Source organism: Microcaecilia unicolor, chromosome 7, assembly GCF_901765095.1.
Source record: "Microcaecilia unicolor chromosome 7, aMicUni1.1, whole genome shotgun sequence".
NCBI classification, from domain to species: domain Eukaryota; kingdom Metazoa; phylum Chordata; class Amphibia; order Gymnophiona; family Siphonopidae; genus Microcaecilia; species Microcaecilia unicolor.
In genome coordinates, this window is record NC_044037.1 from 180,727,075 (window position 1) to 180,746,670 (window position 19,596).

General features: G+C 44.3%; 1 protein-coding gene across 1 annotated transcript in view; it reads right to left on the bottom strand.

The window, feature by feature from the left end:
* The window catches only part of LOC115474743 (potassium voltage-gated channel subfamily H member 8-like), a 625,512-nt gene that overhangs the window by 84,428 nt on the left and 521,488 nt on the right, over positions 1 to 19,596 (bottom strand). The window lies entirely within an intron of this gene.

Below are 19,596 nucleotides of genomic sequence, written 5' to 3' on the forward strand. Positions count from 1 at the left end.
CTTTCTCCATTTCCAGATGGGCATCACATTAGTAGCTGGATGAAACCTAGAAAACTGCTAGCGAAATGAACAGGATGCCAAGAAGCAAATTAGCTTATGCACTTTGTAATGGAAGAGTACTAAAAAGCCCTTTTACTAAGCTGAGGTAGGTCCTACATGCATGCAGCATGCACCAAACTGAGACTACTGCCAGGCTAGCATGCCCCCGGCGGTAATTTCAGATTTGGCACGCGCTCATTCCAGCGATAGAAATTATGTTTTTATTTTTTTAATGCACGCGGTGTTTCCAGCAGTAATCAGCAGTTGGCATTTAGCTCGTGAGCCCTTACCGCTAGATCAATGGGTGGCAGTAAGGGCTCAGGATGTAAATAGGCGGGCGCTAGTTTTAATTTTAGCGCACGCCCATTTCCTGGCCCATTAAAAAAAATGCTCTTTTTTCCCAGATGTGTTTAAAAAAAGTGGCCCAGTGTGCGCCAAAAACATGCACCCACACTGCCGCAGCCCACCTTTTACCGCAGCTTAGTAAAAGGACCCCTAAATATGTTAAGTGCTACAAAGAGCTGTTAATATTGATAGTCAAAAGAGCAAACAATAGTGGAACTAGGCAAAGTATTCTAAAGCTTAGAAAATTACCTATTAAAATAACACCTAAATGAGATGGATATCAGTTTTATACTTAAGGAGTTTGTTGTAGGTTATAAGGCCTCTTATGAGCCATCCCATCTACAACCATAAGCCCATAGTCATCAATCATTTATCCTTCCCATACTGTACAAAGTAAACATCACATTACTTTATTAAAAAAGAAAGTTTGGGTTTTTTTTTAACAAAAAACTGAACAACAACAATAAAAAAGCAATTAGCTTAAAAAGAAGAGGCAGCTGTTCATCTTCACCATTTACTGGACTCACCAGTAAATGGTGAAGATGAACAGCTGTCTCTTCTTTTTAAGCTAAGTGCTTTTTTTGTAAAAAAAACTTTTTTTCTAATAATGTGATGTTTACATTGTACTGTATGGGAAGGATACATTTATTTATTATGACATTTGTATCCCGCATTATCCCACACAGAGTTCAGGTTCAATGTGGCTTATAATCCAATTATAAAGCAAGTACGATCTCTGTCCCTAGAGGGCTCACAATCTTGGGTTTTATACCTGAGGCAATGGATGGTTAAAGGGGTCCTTTACTAAAGATTAACCTGAGTTATCTGCAGCAGGGCCTATTTTATTCCTATACGCCCTGCTGCAGATAACTCGAGCTAACCTTTAGTAATAGACCTCCTAAGTGACTTGCCCAGGGTCACAAGGAGCTGTAGGGGGAAATCAAACCCAGGATGTTGGGATCAAAGTCCACTGCAATAGAGACCAAGCCGGGCCCAGAGCAAGGTGGCCCCCCGCCACCCTCACCGCCCCGCCCCTCCACCGCCGCTGCAGTCCCCAGTCTCCTCACCTGCCTGCTCTCAGCTCCGTCCGCCACCGGGCCCCCTGCATTAAAATTGGCAGCACCTCAGCTCCATTTGGAAAGGCAGATCGCCTCCCTTTGGGCCTTCCCTCACTGCATCTCGCCCTCGTCTGATGTAACTTCTGGTTTCCGCGAGGGCAGGACACAGGGAAGGCCTGAAGGGAGGCGATCTGTCTGCCTTTCCAAACGGAGCTGAGTCACTGCCGATTTTAATGCAGGGGGCCTGGTGGCGGACGGAGCCAAGGGCAGGCAGGTGAGACCGGGGACTGCAGCGGTGGTGGCCTGACCCTGGCGCCCCCCTGCCCCCCCTCTCTTGGCAGCTCGGCACTGCATTAACCATTAGGCCACTCCATGATTGATGACTGTGGGCTTATGGTTTAGCCTGAAATGGGATGGCTCATTAGAGGCCTTATAACCTACAACAAAGTCCTTAAGTATAAAACTGATATCTTTCTCATTTAGGTGTTAGTTTAATAGGTAATTTGTAAGCTTTGGAATATTTTGCCTATTTCTTGTTCTTTTGGATATACCTTTGAAATAGTGGTTAATTCCCCATCTTTGTTATATTATGTTAATATTGATGGGTCATAAATGTATAAAACATTTACCACATGCAAAGCTCTTTTTATGGCATTTATAACATTGTGCTGGGGTAGATGAGTAAAAGTAGGCACACAGCAGGATTACACCTACTTTTATGGGATCTTTGCATAGATGTTCCTGGTGGCATAGCTTAGACAGAGCAAGAGTGAAGTAGCAATATTTTATAAACATGGGCACACATAGAGGGGCATTTTTGAAAGTATGTCCAAGTCTTAATTGGGAAGTCCTGCTCATAACGTCCCCCAAAAATGTCCACCTCACAGCCATTTTCGAACCTAAAAGGAGGTGCCCACTTACAGACTTTCCTGGGAGTGAAGAATGGGCGGACAGGGGTGGGATCGGGATTTATGCATGTACCTTATCAACTATACACATAAGCGCCAATTCTTACCAGGTAGGGATGAGCACAGGCAAAAACATTTTAGTTCATTTTTTTGTTTTGTTAAACGTTTTCCTGATTTTCAGGTATTATTTTGGTTCATTCCATATATTTCCTTAAATGTTATCTTTTTTGGGAAAAGGTGAGTAAAGTAGTGGATCCAGAATGTTGAGAATAGCCAATTTTTCATGTCATGTTTGAACTTCTGTAACTTTTAAATTTTGTTCACATAAAAGGTTGAACAAATTGTTTCCCACTTTTACCCAGAGATGGTCACAAATAAGAAATGTATAACATGCATTAGAATTTTTAAATATGTACATATTGTAGTTTAATGTGCATTATACTGATTTTTCACACAGCAAATTTTAAAGGTAGAGCAATGAACTCAATTTATTTATTAGGATTTATTTACTGCCTTTTTGAAGGAATTCACTCAAGGCGGTGTACAATAAGATGCATGCTAATAAATGCACATCCCTATTAGCAGCACATATGCATAAGTACATAAGTATTGCCATACTGGGACAGTCCAAAGGACCATCAAGCCCAGCATCTTGTTTCTAACAGTGGCCAAACCAGGTCACAAGTACCTGGCAAGATCCCCAAAATGTACAATGCATTTTATGCTGCTTAACTTAGAAATAAGTAGTGAATTTTTCCCAAGTCCATCTTAATAATGGCTTATGGACTTTTATTTTAGGAAGCTATCCAAACCTTTTTAAACCCCGCTAAGCTAACTGCTTTTACTACATTCTCTGGCAATGAATTCCAGAGTTTAATTACAGGTTGAGTGAAGAGCAATTTTCTCTGATTTGTTTTAAATTTACTACTTTGCAGCTTCATTGCTCCCTAGTCCTAGTATTTTTGGAAAGAGTAAACAATCAATTCACATCTACCCGTCTCATTCCACTCATTATTTTATAGACCTCTACCATGTACATATCTCCCCTCAACCATCTCTTCTCCAAGCTGAAGAGCCCTGACCGCTTTAGCCTTTCCTCATTCCATCCCCTTTATCATTTTCATCGCCCTTTTCTGTACCTTTCTTGGACGGTGACTCCTAATGTGGAACCTTCCATTACATAAATATAATTCGGGTTCCTCTTTCCCACATGCATCACATTGCACTTGCTCACATTAAACGTCACCTGCAAGTTGGAGACCTTGGGACAGGTATAACTTGTGGCAGCTTTCAGGGAGGCAGTTTTCAAAAGCGGGGCCTCTGATGTGGAAAGCTTTATCTGGCCAGTTGTGTTTATGTTCAAATGTTTTGCAATTTAAGAAATCGTTAAAGACACACAGGCCAATATTTAATGCTATTTAAGCAGCCAGGAACATCTCTTGGCCAGTTAAATAGCACTAATATTCAGCATGAGGGAGCCAGCTGTCTCCAATGAATATTGGCGCATACCCCCGGATTCTAAATAGCGCACCTAGAGATTGACGCAGATTCTATATCAATGTGCACAACTCAATTGGCTTAATAAGCTAATGAGTGCTGATAACAGCACTTAGGGGCCCTTTTACTAAGCCGCATAGGTGTGTCCTACACGCATCAATTTTGAACTACCACCCAGCTACCGCATGGCCCGGGCAATAGTTTTATTTTTTATGCGTACCTGTCTCTTTTTCAGATGCGCTGAAAAATGGACCTGCACACATCCAATACATGCGTCTACACCAGCGCAGCTCATTGTTCGGCGCACCTTAGTGAAAGGACACCTTAACAAGCAATAATGAGCACTAATTGGCACTGATTAGAATTTAGGCACACAACTTGCTAAGCGATGTGCGCTGAATTTCTAATGCATGCTGGCAAAAAAGTGCGTGGTTATGGGCGGGGAAATGGGTGTTTTGTGGGAGTTCTGAAATTTATACGCCTACTTATAGAAAATGGTCCAGTGCGTTTAAATCTACGCGCCAGGATTTGCACCATGTGTTCTTTGGTGTAAATCAATGTGCGTAGATTTAGGCGCTGAAATATCAACTAAGTTTATTCTACAACGGGTGCTGATTATAGAATACGCTTAGTTGGCACTGATTTCAGCGCCGGTTTTTTTAGGCATCATATATAGAATCTCCCCGTTAACAGCTAAATCACATGATATAACTGGCTAGCCATGAATATTCAGTGCTTGACCAGCTAAGTTTGGTGGTCAAATTGGGCCATCTAAATAGCAGACCTGTCTTTGGCTGCTATAAACTTAACGGGCCAGCGCTGAATATTGACTTGGTTGGTTAAGTTTAAGCTGGCCTAACTCCCCACCCCCCAGATATTCAATGTCGGCACTGAATATCCAGGCTCAGCGCCAATCACAGCATTTTGCTGGACTGCCTCCCGCGGATTGAATATTGACCATATTTTGTGCAGGCATTTTTTAAATGCTTAATAATGGTAAAAAGAAAAAAAATTGATGGAATATGACTGTGGCAGCATATTTATATTTTATTTTGTCGCTATTTTTTAATATGTATGTTTATATGGTAGCCGCTTTGGTTTTAAGCGGGTTAGAAGTTTTTTTAAATAATAAAATAAAAGACACATAGAAGGGCATTTTCACTATGACATTTAAATGTGACTGGATGTTTTGCTCTAAATGTCCCAAACTCAAATAGGAAACATAGCTATTTTCGAAACAGTAAAACGTCTATTTTGTTTTTTTTCAAAAATGACTATGTGCTAGATGTTTTTCTGTTCAGTGTGTTTATCTTTTCAGTCCATTTTTGGGAAAAAAAAGTTCAAGTGAAAAATGCACAAAGTCAAGCCAATGAGATGCAGAAGGAGCCAACATTCTTAGTAGACTGGCCACACAGACATCCCAGGAGAGCAGTAGGGCATCCTAGGGGGCACTGCAGTGGACCTCATATAAAAGCTCCCAGGTACACAGCTCACCGTTACCTCCTTAAATTGTATGCTGAACCCTTCAAAACCCACCAAAAACCTACTTTATCCAACTGTATACCACTACAATGGCTGAAGGGGTCACCTATAATATTTTGTATTTGGATTTGCTCACACCTTTTTCAGTAATAACTCAAGGTGAGTTACATTCAGGTAATACCTAGTTGTGGGTATAGTAGGTTTTTGGTTAGTGTGGGAGGGCTCACACTTTCCACCACAAGTGTAATAGGTAGAGTGGGATATGGGCCTGGATCTTCCTCTGTACAGTGCACTGCACCGACCACTAGACTACTCCAGGGACCTGCTTGCTGCTCTAATAGGACTGGTTATAACATCTGAAGCTTTCACAGAGGTTAGTATGTACTATTTCTTTCACATTTTGGGGGGTGGGGGTGGGAAGGGTCAATGACCACTGGGGGACTAAGTGGGGGGGGGGGGGTCATGCCTTAATCCCTCCAGTGGTCATCTGGTCATTTAGGGGACCTTTTTGTGCCTTAATCGTTATAAAAACCAGTGTAGACTAAAACATTTAGATTGTAGCCCCAAATATTTTTGTTTTGTTCCATTATGGTGAGAAAACATCTGAGTGTTAGTAATGCCCAAATCCCACCCTCAACATGCTCCCGACATGCTCCCTTGTGATTTAAACGCACTGGCAATGAACTGCATACTAAAATGTTCAAGTAATGAGTTTCGAAAATACTGATTTGAACGTTTTAGCAAGAAGAACGTCCAAATGCTGCTTTATGACACTTTTTGAATGCTTTTCTTTTTTGAAAATGAGCCCCATATGGCAATACTTATGTACTTATGCATATGTGCTGCCTTTATAAAATAGAATCAACATATGCATCTAATTGCCTTGAAAGCCTAAGGGCCCTGTTATAAAATTACTTTTGTTGTATCTTTGGCAAAAGAACTTAGTTAGTGCCAAAAACATTGTACTAGGTTTACAGCGCTGTTTAGGGATGAGAGAGATGGGCATGTAGAGAATCTATTGCTTTAAAAAGTTCCACAGCATGTGTGTGCTAAAAAAGCTTAAGCCACTGCACACAGCCGATTTAAATTTTTAATCCAAGACATACTGTTGGAGGCTTACTAAAACAAAGGATTTCTACTAGTCATATGTTGTTCTCGCAGTGGGAGATTGAACTGACAGGAAAGGATTTTAATATTAAACACACCTCATGTCAGACCTTAGAACTCTCCTGATAGCCCTGTGTTTCAGCCCCTTCCTTTTTTTCTTTCTTCTCCTCACTGTCTTGGCAGCCTTGTGAATGCTGCTCTTAGACAAGAATTAGTTGGCATAACCAACATGATCTGAATATACAATGTAACCTCAGCGGCGAGAGAAGGGAAGTAGAAAGAATGAAGGGATATAAGAGCAAAATAGTATGAAAAGAAAAGGTTTGTTAACTTTTCCTGGAGGAGAAGGAGAGTAAGCTCCCCAAAGCAGCACAGGAGCAGCTCCAGCTAGGCACACATGATGACAGAAGCCCCAGCCAAGCCTCTGATGGGCAGAAGAGCATCTGGGTCACACAGGAGAGCAAGAACCCCCCCCCCCCCCCAAACACCAGAAGAGAAGGGTAAGCACCAGGGGTGGACTGACCATTCGGGCAACCTGGCAGTGCTCGACGGTCCAGAGGCTCTAGGGGGCCCAGAGGTTCTGACCGGTTGCCCGCCACCGTACACTATAGCCCCCACGGGGCCCTGGTGGTCTAGTGGCCACTGCCGCTATTCTCCCTGGTTGCACCACTGTGTTTACAAAATGGATGCCGAGACTACCAAGTCTTGGCAGCCATTTTGTAAACATGGCACTGCATCAGGCAGAGTAGAGACAACGGATGGGCAGGAAAGAGGGGATTTACTTCCTGCTGCTGAAGAAGCCACTAGACCACTAGGGCCCTTCAAGGTGAGGGGGGGGGGGGGCAGCGGCAACATGGTGGGATGGAGGCATGGCGGGGATGGGGACACTGTTGGCAGCAGCAGCAGCATGGCGGGGGGTGGCAGAGTAGTCTCAATGCCCAGGGGCCCGGAGTACTCTCAGTCCGCCCCTGGTAAGCACTGACCCTATAAGAACAGACAAATAAAAATGAATATCTGCAGAAATCACGTGGAACATGTGCCTGCAAAAAAGAAATGGATCACAAATGAAAAAGCGGTGTCCAATTTATTCACCACACATACAGGCTTAAACAGTTTTACTTCCTAAGAAGCAGCAAAGAGTGCACTCTTTGCTGCTTCTTAGGAACTGAAGCTGTGCCTGTAAGTGATACTTTGTGGGACTATCTTAAGGTTGTTTTTGAAGCCCCTGACACAGCCCTGGTTAGGGTGAAACAAGACCTTGTCAGGCTTTTTACATATGATTTGATTTTTATACGTGTACATAAGTACATAAGTAATGCCACACTGGGAAAAGACCAAGGGTCCATTGAGCCCAGCATCCTGTCTACGACAGCGGCCAATCCAGGCCAAGGCACCTGGCAAGCTTCCCAAACGTACAAACATTCTATACATGTTATTCCTGGAACTGTGGATTTTTCCCAACTTCATTTAGTAGTGGTTTATGTACTTGTCCTTTAGGAAATCGTCTAACCCCTTTTTAAACTCTGCCAAGCTAACCGCCTTCACCACATTCTCCAGCAATGAATTCCAGAGTTTAATTATGTGTGGGGTGAAGAAACATTTTCTCCGGTTTGTTTTAAATTTACTACACTGTAGTTTCATCGCATGCCCCCTAGTCCTAGTATTTTTGGAAAGCGTGAACAGACGCTTCACATCCACCTGTTCCACTCCACTCATTATTTTATAAGTCTCTATCATGTCTCCCCTCAGCCGTCTCTTCTCCAAACTGAAAAGCCCTACCCTCCTTAGTCTTTCTTCATAGGGAAGTTGTCCCATCCCCGCTATCATTTTAGTCGCCCTTCGCTGCACCTTTTCCAATTCTACTATATCTTTCTTGAGATGCGGCGACCAGAATTGAACACAATACTCAAGGTGCGGTCGCACCATGGAGCGATACAACGGCATTATAACATCCTCACACCTGTTTTCCATACCTTTCCTAATAATACCCAACATTCTATTCGCTTTCCTAGCCGCAGCTGCACACTGAGCAGAAGGTTTCAGTGTATTATCGACGACGACACCCAGATCCCTTTCTTGGTCCGTAACTCCTAATGTGGAACCTTGCATGACGTAGCTATAATTTGGGTTCTTTTGTCCCACATGCATCACCTTGCACTTGCTCACATTAAACGTCATCTGCCATTTAGCCACCCAGTAAGGTCCTTCTGTAATTTTTCACAATCCTGTCGCGAGTTAATAACTTTGAATAACTTTGTGTCATCAGCAAATTTAATTACCTCGCTAGTTACTTCCATCTCTAAATCATTTATAAATATATGAAAAAACAGCAGTCCTAGCACAGACCCCTGAGGAACCCCACTAGCTAACCTTCTCCATTGTGAATACTGCCCATTTAATCCCACTCTCTGTTTCCTATCCTTCAGCCAGTTTTTAATCAACAATAGGACATTTCCTCCTATCCCATGACCCTCCAATTTCCTCTGTAGCCTTTCATGAGGTACCTTGTCAAACGCCTTTTGAAAATCCAGACACACAATATCAACCGGCTCCCCTTTGTCCACATGTTTGTTTACTCCTTCAAAGAATTGAAGTAAATTGGTCCGGCAAGATTTCCCCACACAAAAACCGTGCTGACTTGGTCTCACTAATCCATGTCCTTGGATGTGCTCTGTAATTTTGTTTTTAATAATAGCCTCTACCATTTTCCCTGGCACCGATGTCAGACTTACCGGTCTATAATTTCCCGGATCTCCCCTGGAACCTTTTTTGAAAATTGGCGTTACATTGGCCACCCTCCAATCTTCCGGTACCACGCTTGATTTTAAGGATAAATTGCATATCACTAACAGTAGCTCTACAAGCTCATTTTTCAGTTCTATCAGTACTTTAGGATGAATACCATCCGGTCCAGGAGATTTGCTACTCTTCAGTTTGCTGAACTGCCCCATTACGTCCTCCAGGTTTACCGTGAAGTCAGTAAGTTTCTCCGACTCGTCCGCTTGAAATACCAGTTCCGACACCGGTATCCCACCCAAATCTTCCTCGGTGAAGACCGAAGCAAAGAATTCATTCAATCTCTCCGCTACGTCTTTGTCTTCCTTGATTGCCCCTTTTACCCTTCTGTCATCCAGCGGCCCAACCGATTCTTTTGCCGGCTTCCTGCTTTTAATATACCAAAAAAATGTTTTACTATGTTTTTTTGCTTCTAATGCTATCTTTTTTTCGTAATCCCTCTTGGCCTTCTTTATCTGCGCCTTGCATTTGCTTTGACACTCCTTATGCTTCTTCTTGTTATTTTCAGACGGTTCCTTCTTCCATTTTCTGAAGGCGTTTCTTTTAGCCCTCATAGCTTCCTTCACCTCACTTTTCAACCACACCGGCTGTCTTTTGGACTTCCGTCTTTCTTTTCTAATTCGCGGAATATGTTTGGCCTGGGCTTCCAGGATGGTATTTTTGAACAGTGTCCATGCCTGTTGTACAGTTTTTACCCTCTCAGTTGCCCCCGTAAGTTTTTTTTTTAACCGTTCTTCTCATGTTATCATAGTCTCCTTTATTTAAGTTAAACGCTAACGTATTTGACTTCCTGTGTATAGTTACTTCAAGGCTGATATCAAAACTGATCATATTATGATCACTGTTATCAAACGGCCCCAGTACTATAACGTCCCTCACCAGATCATGCGCTACACTAAGGACCAAGTCTAGAATTTTTCCTTCTCTCGTCAGCTGCTGCACCAGCTGCTCCATAAAGCTGTCCTTGATTTCATCAAGGAATTGTACTTCTCTAGCATGTCCCGATGTTACATTTACCCAGTCTATATTTGGATAATTGAAGTCACCCATTATTATCACATTGCCCATTTTGTTTGCGTCTCTGATTTCTTTTATCATTTCTGCGTCTACCTGCTCATCCTGATGAGGTGGACGGTAGTACACTCCTATCACTGTCCTTTTCCCTTTTATACATGGAATTTCAACCCACAATGATTCAAAGGTGTGTTTTATGTCCTGCTGAATTTGTAATCTATCTGAGTCAAGGCTCTTGTTAATATACAATGCTACCCCTCCACCAGACCGGTCCACCCTATCACTACGATATACTTTGTACCCCGGTATGACAGTGTCCCACTGGTTATCCTCCTTCCACCAGGTCTCAGTAATGCCTATTATATCCAATTTTTCATTAACTGCAATATATTCCAACTCTCCCATCTTATTTCTTAGACTCCTAGCATTTGCATATAGACATTTCAGAGTATGTTTGTTGTTCCTATTTGCATGATGCTTAGTACTTGACACTATTGATTTGCCATCTTTTGTCTGATCTTTAGTTGTATTTAAGGGCACCTGACCTACCACGGTCTGTTGTGCAACCTCACTATCCAGAAACCTTATCTTCCCTGTTTGTGAGGTATCCTTGCAAGATACCTTATCCCGAACCATGCGCTTTTGAGCGACTGTCGGCCTTCCCCCCATTTCTAGTTTAAAAGCTGCTCTATCTCCTTTTTAAATGCCGATGCCAGCAGCCTGGTCCCACCCTGGTTAAGGTGTCCTGGTTAAGGTGTGGTGAATAAATTGGACACTTTGCTTTTGCATCTGTGATCCGCCCCTTTTTTGCTCCCGCCTGGATATTGTGGATTACTTGCCTATTTGTTTCCTTGAATGTGCCTGCTACAGGGAGAGATCCAGGGCATCTGAAGGCACATGCTGAAGGATTACCATGCCCAGCAACATCAAAGAGTCCCACAAAAAAGAGGAAAAAGCACATGGAGGAGGGGAGGAGCAGAACAGCAAGAGATAACATAGTAAACAATGGAAGAAAAAGGCCAACATAGCTCATGATGTCTGCCCAGGAAGGTTGTTGGACAGGGCCGCTGAGAAACAAACCTGTGCCTGTGGCAGACAGGGGGGCCCACCACACCATCATCAGTCACAGTGCAAAGCAGGGGCATAGCCAGCGGCCTGGTTTTTTTTGGCGGGAGGACTGGGGGGGGGGGGGCACCCATTCCTTTCTGCTGTCTCCCCGACTACCCCCCCCCCCCCCTTAAAAAGTTGACCTTTGCTGGCTGGAATGCCCAAAGCCCTGCCAGAGAAAGAGCTCCATGACCCGAACCTCCCCTGCTGTGAGGTGTGAGGAAGTCAGCAAATGCTTTCTAACCATCGATACCAGCATTCCTTGCACATGCTCAGTTCATGAGCATGAACTGAGAATGCACGAGTGCTGGTATTGGCTGCTGACTTTCTCGCAGTGGGAAGGTTCTGACCAGAGAACTCTTTGGCTGGCGGGGCTTGGGCATACCGCCAGCCATTCAAGTTCTGCGGTTGGGGGGGGGGGGGTCTGAGCCCAAAGTGGAGGAGTCCAAGCCTCCCATGCCACTGGGTCAGCTGGGCCCCCCTTGGAGCCCAGACCTGGGGAATTTTGCCCCCCCTTGGTGGGTCTGTTGTTGGAATTGTACATGATGTGCAGTGCAGATTACTTTCTTTATGCTTATGTTGATAGGGATGTACCTTCTACTGTGGACTGCAGCAGGTTACTTTTCTCTTGATTCTTAGAAGTGGAAAAGTCATTATATAGCTTTGTTTACATCTTCTATTTTGTTTTAGGGACCCATCGTGTAAATTCCACTCTCTTTAAATCCCAGCACCATTTTGGCTTCTATCACAGCTTTTGACTCTGCCTCATTATAGTTTTATATCATGCCTTCTACTTCTAAAGTTTCTCCTCACTTGGAAAATGGAAATGGGACTTGATATACCACCTTTTTGAGGTTTTTGCAACTACATTCAAAGTGGTTTACATATATTCAGGTACTTATTTTGAATATTGGCTGGAGTATGTACTCCAGCCAATATTCAAAGAGTTAACCATCCAGGAATTTCTGCCGACCAGTTAAGTTGCTTCTATGCGGCTATCCGGTCATTTTCAACAGCACTTAACCAGTTAGCGCTGCTGATAATGGCTGATTAGCGCCAAAGTGGAAGCTGGCTATGTCGGGGGGCATTCTGGGGACGTTTCAGAGGCAGAGTTCAGTTAGCTCTCAATATTCAGAGTTAACTGACCATGTTTACTGCATAAATAGCTGTCCTATCTTTATGTGCTAACCCATGGCCAGTTAATTCTGAATATCAACTTAACCGGGCATACCCTAGCTGGCTTTTTTAAAAAAACAGAAATTGAGTGCTGAAGCCTGCACAGAGCCTAGTATTGAATTTCAAGTTTTAGCACCAGCAGCGGACAAAAAAAATGCTGTCTGCCACTAGCTGATTATCAGTCGGACTGTGTTTAAGAAAAGAACAAAAACTATACAAAGCTTGTTTTCTGCATAACTCTGTCAGAACTTGACCAATTTCAGTATAATTTGAGATATATCATCCTGAATAAATTTGCAGTAAGCCTAAAGCAAATGTTCAAAATGTCCCCAATTGCCACGTACACATGCATGGAGTTGTTTTCTCCACTAATAAAACCGCAGCGTGAATGACGCCCTGACTCAAGTTGTCCCACAACTCAGCCAGATGCTGCTTCAAGTTGCTGGTGTCACAAATCAACCTTTCATAAAGATGCTGTTGCTTAAGACACCAAATTCTGTAATCAACAGGGTTCAGGACTCAGCTGTTAGGGGGCTACCAGTCTAGTGAAATTAAATCCGGAGGCATTCTCTGCAGCAGCTGGATGGTTTCAGGAGCATGATGAGCAGGTGCACTGTCTTGCTGAAACACTTAAACTTTGCCAGCAATACACCAAATGGCTGGTAGCAGTTGCTATGATAGCAAAGCATCATAATAGTACTCACTATTAATCTTTGGATATGTAGATACAGTCAAAGCAATTTATATATACTACTAGCCGTTAAGCCCGTAACAACGGGCTAGTTTTTGGTTTTCCTATGGTCCCCCCTCTCACCCCACCCCAGCACCAACAACTCTGCTCTCTCCCCTGCCCTCCCCCCCCATGTCCAGCAGCCCTCCTCTCTCCCCTGGCTTCCCCCCCATGTCCAGTAACCCTGATCTCTCCCCTACCCTCCCCCCATGTCCAGCAAGCCTACTTTCTCCTCTGCCCTCCCCCCATGTCCAGCAACCCTGCTCCCCCCATGTCCTTCTCCCCAAACCGCCGGCACTCGATTTCCGCGTCTGGGGCCACGCCTCTTGGGGTGAAACGTCAGTCGTCACTGCCGCCACGGCTCCTCCCCTTAGGGCTCCGCAAATCAGAGGCGAGGAAGGCGAGTCACGTGGGCGTCCGGGGCCAAGCCTCTTGGGGTGAAACGTCAGTCGTCAGCGCCGCCATGGCTCCTCCCCTCGCACCATCCTTGCGGAGTCACCCCGCATTTGGATGACATCTAAACTTCAGAGGGAGGGGGAGTGGAACTCACCAGGTGTTCGGGGCGGAGTCGCCGCACCTCTAGACTGTTGCTCTGAACGTTCGGACTCTACTGCGCATTTGCAGGTGAGTCGGTCACGTCTCATTTATATGTTTGATTTTTGCAGGTACTTTTCTGTCCCTAAAGGGCTCACAATCTAAGGTTATTTGTACCTGGGGAAATGGAGGGTTAAGTGACTTGCCCAGAGTCACAAGGAGCTGGAGTGAGAATTGAACCTGGTTCCCCAGGATCTCAACCCACTGCACTAATCATTAGGCTTCAGTGGGATTCAAACCCAGTTCCCCAGGTTCTCTACTCACTGCACTAACCGTCAGGCTACTCCTCCGCTCCAGGGCAATGGAGGGTTAAGTGACTTGCCCAGGGTCACAAGGAGCTGCAGTCAATGAAGAAAAGCTTCATGCATCCCATTTTGGACACTCCAACAGAGACCATGACTGATTTGCTGAATGTTGAGTGAATACGTAGAAGACAATCGGCAGCAATATCATGCTTTTTCACTGCAGTCTGTGCATAAAGCTGGTCATTTTGGGCGTTGATAGGTGGCTCAACCATGAAAAGTTTCTCATGTGTAAACCAAATAAGTCGACAGCATATGAGGGGAACTTGCAAAGCAGTTGTTTCGACCATGTCATATGAGCAATCTGGTTGTTCTCGGTTAGCTGTTGCGCTCCCCTCCACTTAAGACACCATAGGTCAAGATCACTGTGGATGTTTCAAAACACCCTTGGCTGAGAAATGCTGGTTGCTCCACTAATTTGATGAATGGACATGTGAGGTTTAGGTGCATCCCCTTGACTCAGCACAAGTTCTTCAGCTGTCGAGATATTTTCTTCAGTGAGAATTGATCGGGCCCTGATGCCTCCTGAGTTGCAATCAGTTGATCCCATTTCTTGCAATTCCTTTAAAACATATTCTATGCTTACCCTCTTCCCCCTCTTTTCTGGGAACTCTTGCAGCAGTCTATGAGAACCCAGTGGCTTACTTACCTTATATGGCACCCATGGTGGAGCATCCTCCCCCCCCAGCGGAGCACACACCCCTGGGCAGCACACACCTCCTCCTCCAAGCAAGGGGGTGCATGGAGTAGGTGCGCGGTTGTCGGTTCTGCCATTCCCTTGCCCCCTTTGACATAAATTTCCTGTTCTGGGGCAGGGGATCGGCAGAGTCCACAGCCACACGCCTGTTCCGTGCACGTCCTTGGTGCTGGCACCTGGGGCGGATCACCGCCAGGTGCCAGCCCCGCCCTAGGTACGCTAGAGTGAGAACCATAACCTTTCTCCAAATACAAATTTTTAATAAGGATCAGAACCTCTTGACTGAAAACCATAACTGTTTATGTTTAAAGTAAAATAGTATCTGCGTGTATTATGATGATCACTAGGTGGTGGTGATATAATTTAGATGAGGTGGCTGGTGTGAGTGTAGGCTTATTCACGGTATCTCCAATTTTATTGAAATTGGTAAAGTTTTGACAGACATGCAGAAAGCAAACTCCGTATAGTTTTCTTTTGAAACACTGTGTATTTAGGACTTCCAGTCTCTTTTCATATGTCAACTGATAGAGCCCTCTTCACTTTCCTCTGTAGTAACTCTAGTCTCTTTATGCCCTTAGCAAAATACAGCTGTCAAAACTGAACAAAGTACTCCAAGTGAGGCCTCACCAATGTTCTGCAGAGAGAGATTATGACCTCCTTTCTGCTCATTATACCCCTTGCTATGCATACTAGGATTCTTCTGGCTTTAGCCAATGTCTTGCTGTATTGTTTTGCTGCCTTGAGATCCTCAGACTTTATCATCATAAGGTATCTCTCCTGGTCCATGCTTATCAGCCTATTTCCTTCTATCATATACAGTTCCTTTGGATTTTTGAATGTCCAAAAACATCACTTTGCATTAAAGGTTAACTTCCAAGCATCCAACCAGACTTCTAGCTTTTGTAGATCGCTTATTTTGCCCACTCTCTCTGGGTTTCCACTCTTGTAGATCTTTCTGTCAGCCGCATAAAATGCAAATTTTCTCTTCTAATCCTTCAGAGATATCACTTATGAAGGTGTTAAACTGAATCAGTCCCAGGATGGACCCTTGAGGCACTCCACTACTCACCTTTCTTTCTTCCAGATGAATATCATTTTCCACTACCCTCTGTTGTCTGTCAGTCAACCAAATTTTTAGCCAGTTGACCATCTTGGGACTCATCAGTTTGTTTACAAGCCTCCTATGAGGAACTGTATCAACATGCTTAAATCCAAGCATATCACATCCAGCATATACCCCTGTTTTCTGGTCACTCAGTCAAAGAAATCAATCAGATTGATTTGGTATGATCTGCCTCTGGAAAACCATGTTGCTTTGGATCTTGAAATTCACTAGACTGTAAAAAAAAAATGTACTCTTTTGCTTCAGCTGCATCTCCATTACTTTTCCCACCAGTAATGGGAGGCTTACTAACCTGTAGTTTCCCACATCTGCCTTTCTCCAATCACATGGAATGACTCCTATCTCCAGGGATCTGTTAAAAATATCCACTTCAGGGTAGTGCTTTTCAGCCCTCTCCTGGAGGCACACCTTGTCAGTTGGGTCTTCAGGATTACCACTATGAATATACACAAGATAAATTTCCATAAATCAGAGTCCCATTACATGCAAATCTGCCTCATGCATATTCATTGTGATGATCCAGAAAACTTGGCTGGTAAGGTGCGCCTGTTGGAGATGGTTCAGAAGCTTCCAGAACTTCTCAAAGCTCCCTTAGTGTACTGGAATGTATTCCTAAACCTTTCCTATGGCTTCATCCATTTTCAGCCCTGCAAGTTTTTCACACATGAACTGTTCTGTGAATGGTGTTGTATCTATTTCATTTTGATATGTACTTTTGCTAGTTATCTGTGGCTGCTCTCCAGGTCTTTCTTCTGTAAATACTGAACATAAATATTTGCTTAGAATTTCTGCTTTTTCCTCATCATTCTCCACATCCTGATCTTCAGAATCCTTAAGTTTAGAATTCCTCTTATGACCTTCCTCCTTCCCTGGACATATGTAACGAAAATCTTGTCACCTCATTTTATATTTTGGTCTTCTTTTCTTATGCCCTGGCTTTTGCCTTCCTGATTTTTACTTTTGTTTCATTTAGCTTTACCTGTTATTCATTTCTAAGTTCTTTCTTTTGGGATCCTTTGTGAATTCAAGCCTTTTAGCCAGTTTGTCAGCCACCTCCCTTGGAAAACTCTCTGAAATTGCTACTGCCTTCAAATCATCCATCCGTGGCTGGCCAGGTCTCAGAATCCACTTTCCTAGTCTCACCCAATGTCTTCAGCTCCCACTTTCGGCCCAGACACTCTCTAGTGAACACCAAGCAGCACAGCACAGCAGGCAGCCTGGCCTGACATAAATTTCAAGCTGTGGGTCTAAGGCTCATAGCTGTCTCTGGCCACAATTGTACTCCAATTCTGATTGCTGCTCTGTAGTCCTTGCTGTATTGCCACTGGTTGAGTTTGCACAGTGGGAATGGAATAAGACGTCCCCATGGCAAGTAGCACAGGAGGAAACAGTAGTGAAGTATGGCTGCATCAAAGAGTTCCTTGAGGTAAGGCAGAGAAGCAACACAAAGCTTTATGCCATAGTCTGTCAGCTCACTGAGCCCCCTGGCGTAAGGACTAATGTGCGAAGCTGCATAGGTCACTGGCTGGGAAAGAGGCTGCTAAAGCAGCTGAAGTGCCTGGGAGGAAACACCACCATACAGAACCAGTTAACCCCCCCCCCCCCCCAAAAAAAAAAAGATATAAATAAATTGATGGGAACAAGTTGTGGGGGGGGGGGGGGGGGGTGGGGGGAAGAATGACAAAAAGAAACTGTGACTGTTGGGGACATGGAGGAGAGAGGGTTAATGTAACTGCTAGGGATGGGGAAGACAGAGAGAGAGAGAGAGAGAGAGAGAGAGAGAGAGAGAGAATGTGGCTGCTGGGAATGGGGGAAAAGGAAAGAGAGAATGTGGCTGCTGGAGACAAGGGGGGGGGGGAGAAGGAAAGAGAAAGAGAGAGAGAGAGAGAGAGAATGTGGCTGCTGGGAATGGGGGAAAAGGAAAGAGAGAATGTGGCTGCTGGAGACAAGGGGGGGGGGGGGGAGAAGGAAAGAGAGAGAGAGAGAGAGAGAGAGAGAAATGTGAATCCAATCTAAGATGACTGCCAAGACCTTCAGTGGCAGTCTTGCGAGACTGTTGCTGAAGCTCATGGCGGTCATTTTGGCAGCAGAGAGGACTAGGGATGTGAATCTCTGTTGCATCAGTTAGGCCAGTAGACCACTGGGGTGGCTGGAGTAGGCCTGGGGGGGAGAGGGATCTGGTTTATGGGTGGGTCTGGGAGGGAGGAAGGGAGGTTGTTGGTTGTGATGGTTGCACTGGGGGGGGGGGGGGTTAGTGAGGGGGAAGGGAGGCTGTGTGCAGTTGCGATGGCAGTGGGGAGGGGGATGGGGAAGTTGCAGTTTCAGCCAAAATTGCCCTGGTAGTTTTGGCCGAAGCTTGAATCCAAATTTCAGGCGGGTTTAGGTGCCAAAACCAAAATTTGGTTGGCCTCTAGCCTAGGTGTCTTCGTGCATAACTGCAAAGAAGGCGTGGCCATGAGAAAGGCATGGGTGGATTCTAGATTCTTCTAGATTCTTCTAGATTCTTATGCCGTTTACTTTCTAAGTTTTATTAATTATCTTTATAAACTGCAACATAGGGAAAATACATATAGTATTGAAAAACCACTATCAAATTAGGAGTAAACTATTATCATTGGTCCCCAAAGGGAGTAAAGAGAAAAAAGAATCATCCGCAAGTGGCATATGATGCGCATATGTCATTACCGCCCGGTTAACGCGTGAGACCTTACCACTTAATCAATGGCTGGCGGTAAGGTCTCAGACCCAAAATGGATGTGCGTCAGTTTTTATTTTGCCACACGTCCATTTTCAGCAAAAATCTTAAAAAGGCATTTTTTGCAGGGGTGCTGAAAAATGGATCTGCGCGCGCCCAAAACCCACGCCTACACTACTGCAGACCATTTTTTCAGTGCATCTTAGTAAAAGGATCCCTAAATGTGCCAGACTTGTTGAGCAGTCCTTGTTAAAATGGCTCTCCTAGTTGTCAGCCTGTGCTTATAGTTCCTGGGACTGGAGGGTAATAATCTCTAGTGGGTTTAACAGAGGGCTGCCGACTGCAAGCAATGAGAATCCCCAGTGGTCCAGAGGCCTGAGTGGTATTTCAGACAGAGGCAGGCCAAACCCTGACAAGCCAGAAGCACAGAAGCTTGAATTTAGAACCAAACTAGTTGTCCTTCTTGGCAGTCCAGGACACCAATCGTAAGAGGCTGCTACTAGGTAATTTTAGGATCCTCCTTGATGTGATTCAGGTAGAGGAAGTACTGTTGCACTGACAGATGAATCCACTTGTATGTCACAAGACAGAAGGGAAATAGTGGAGTCAGTGGGAAAATACAACACAAAGCAAAATGAATAAAGAGGTCTATTCTGTCCAGTACAAGCTATCGGCATCATTCTTTTCTGCATAGGAATACATGATAACAGAACACCCAGCAGGCTGACCCCTTATCCTATAATTTTAGCCCAAGAAAAGAAACATACCAATAATGAATTAAAGGAACAGAATTCACGTGGTTGCTCATGCAGGAGAAGTTAAGTAAGGTCAAATGCACTAAGAATTACACAGGGATAGTGTGTCCCCAAAATAGAATACATTATAAAAATAACAATAATAAGAAAGGACAATGCCTGCTGGTTCTA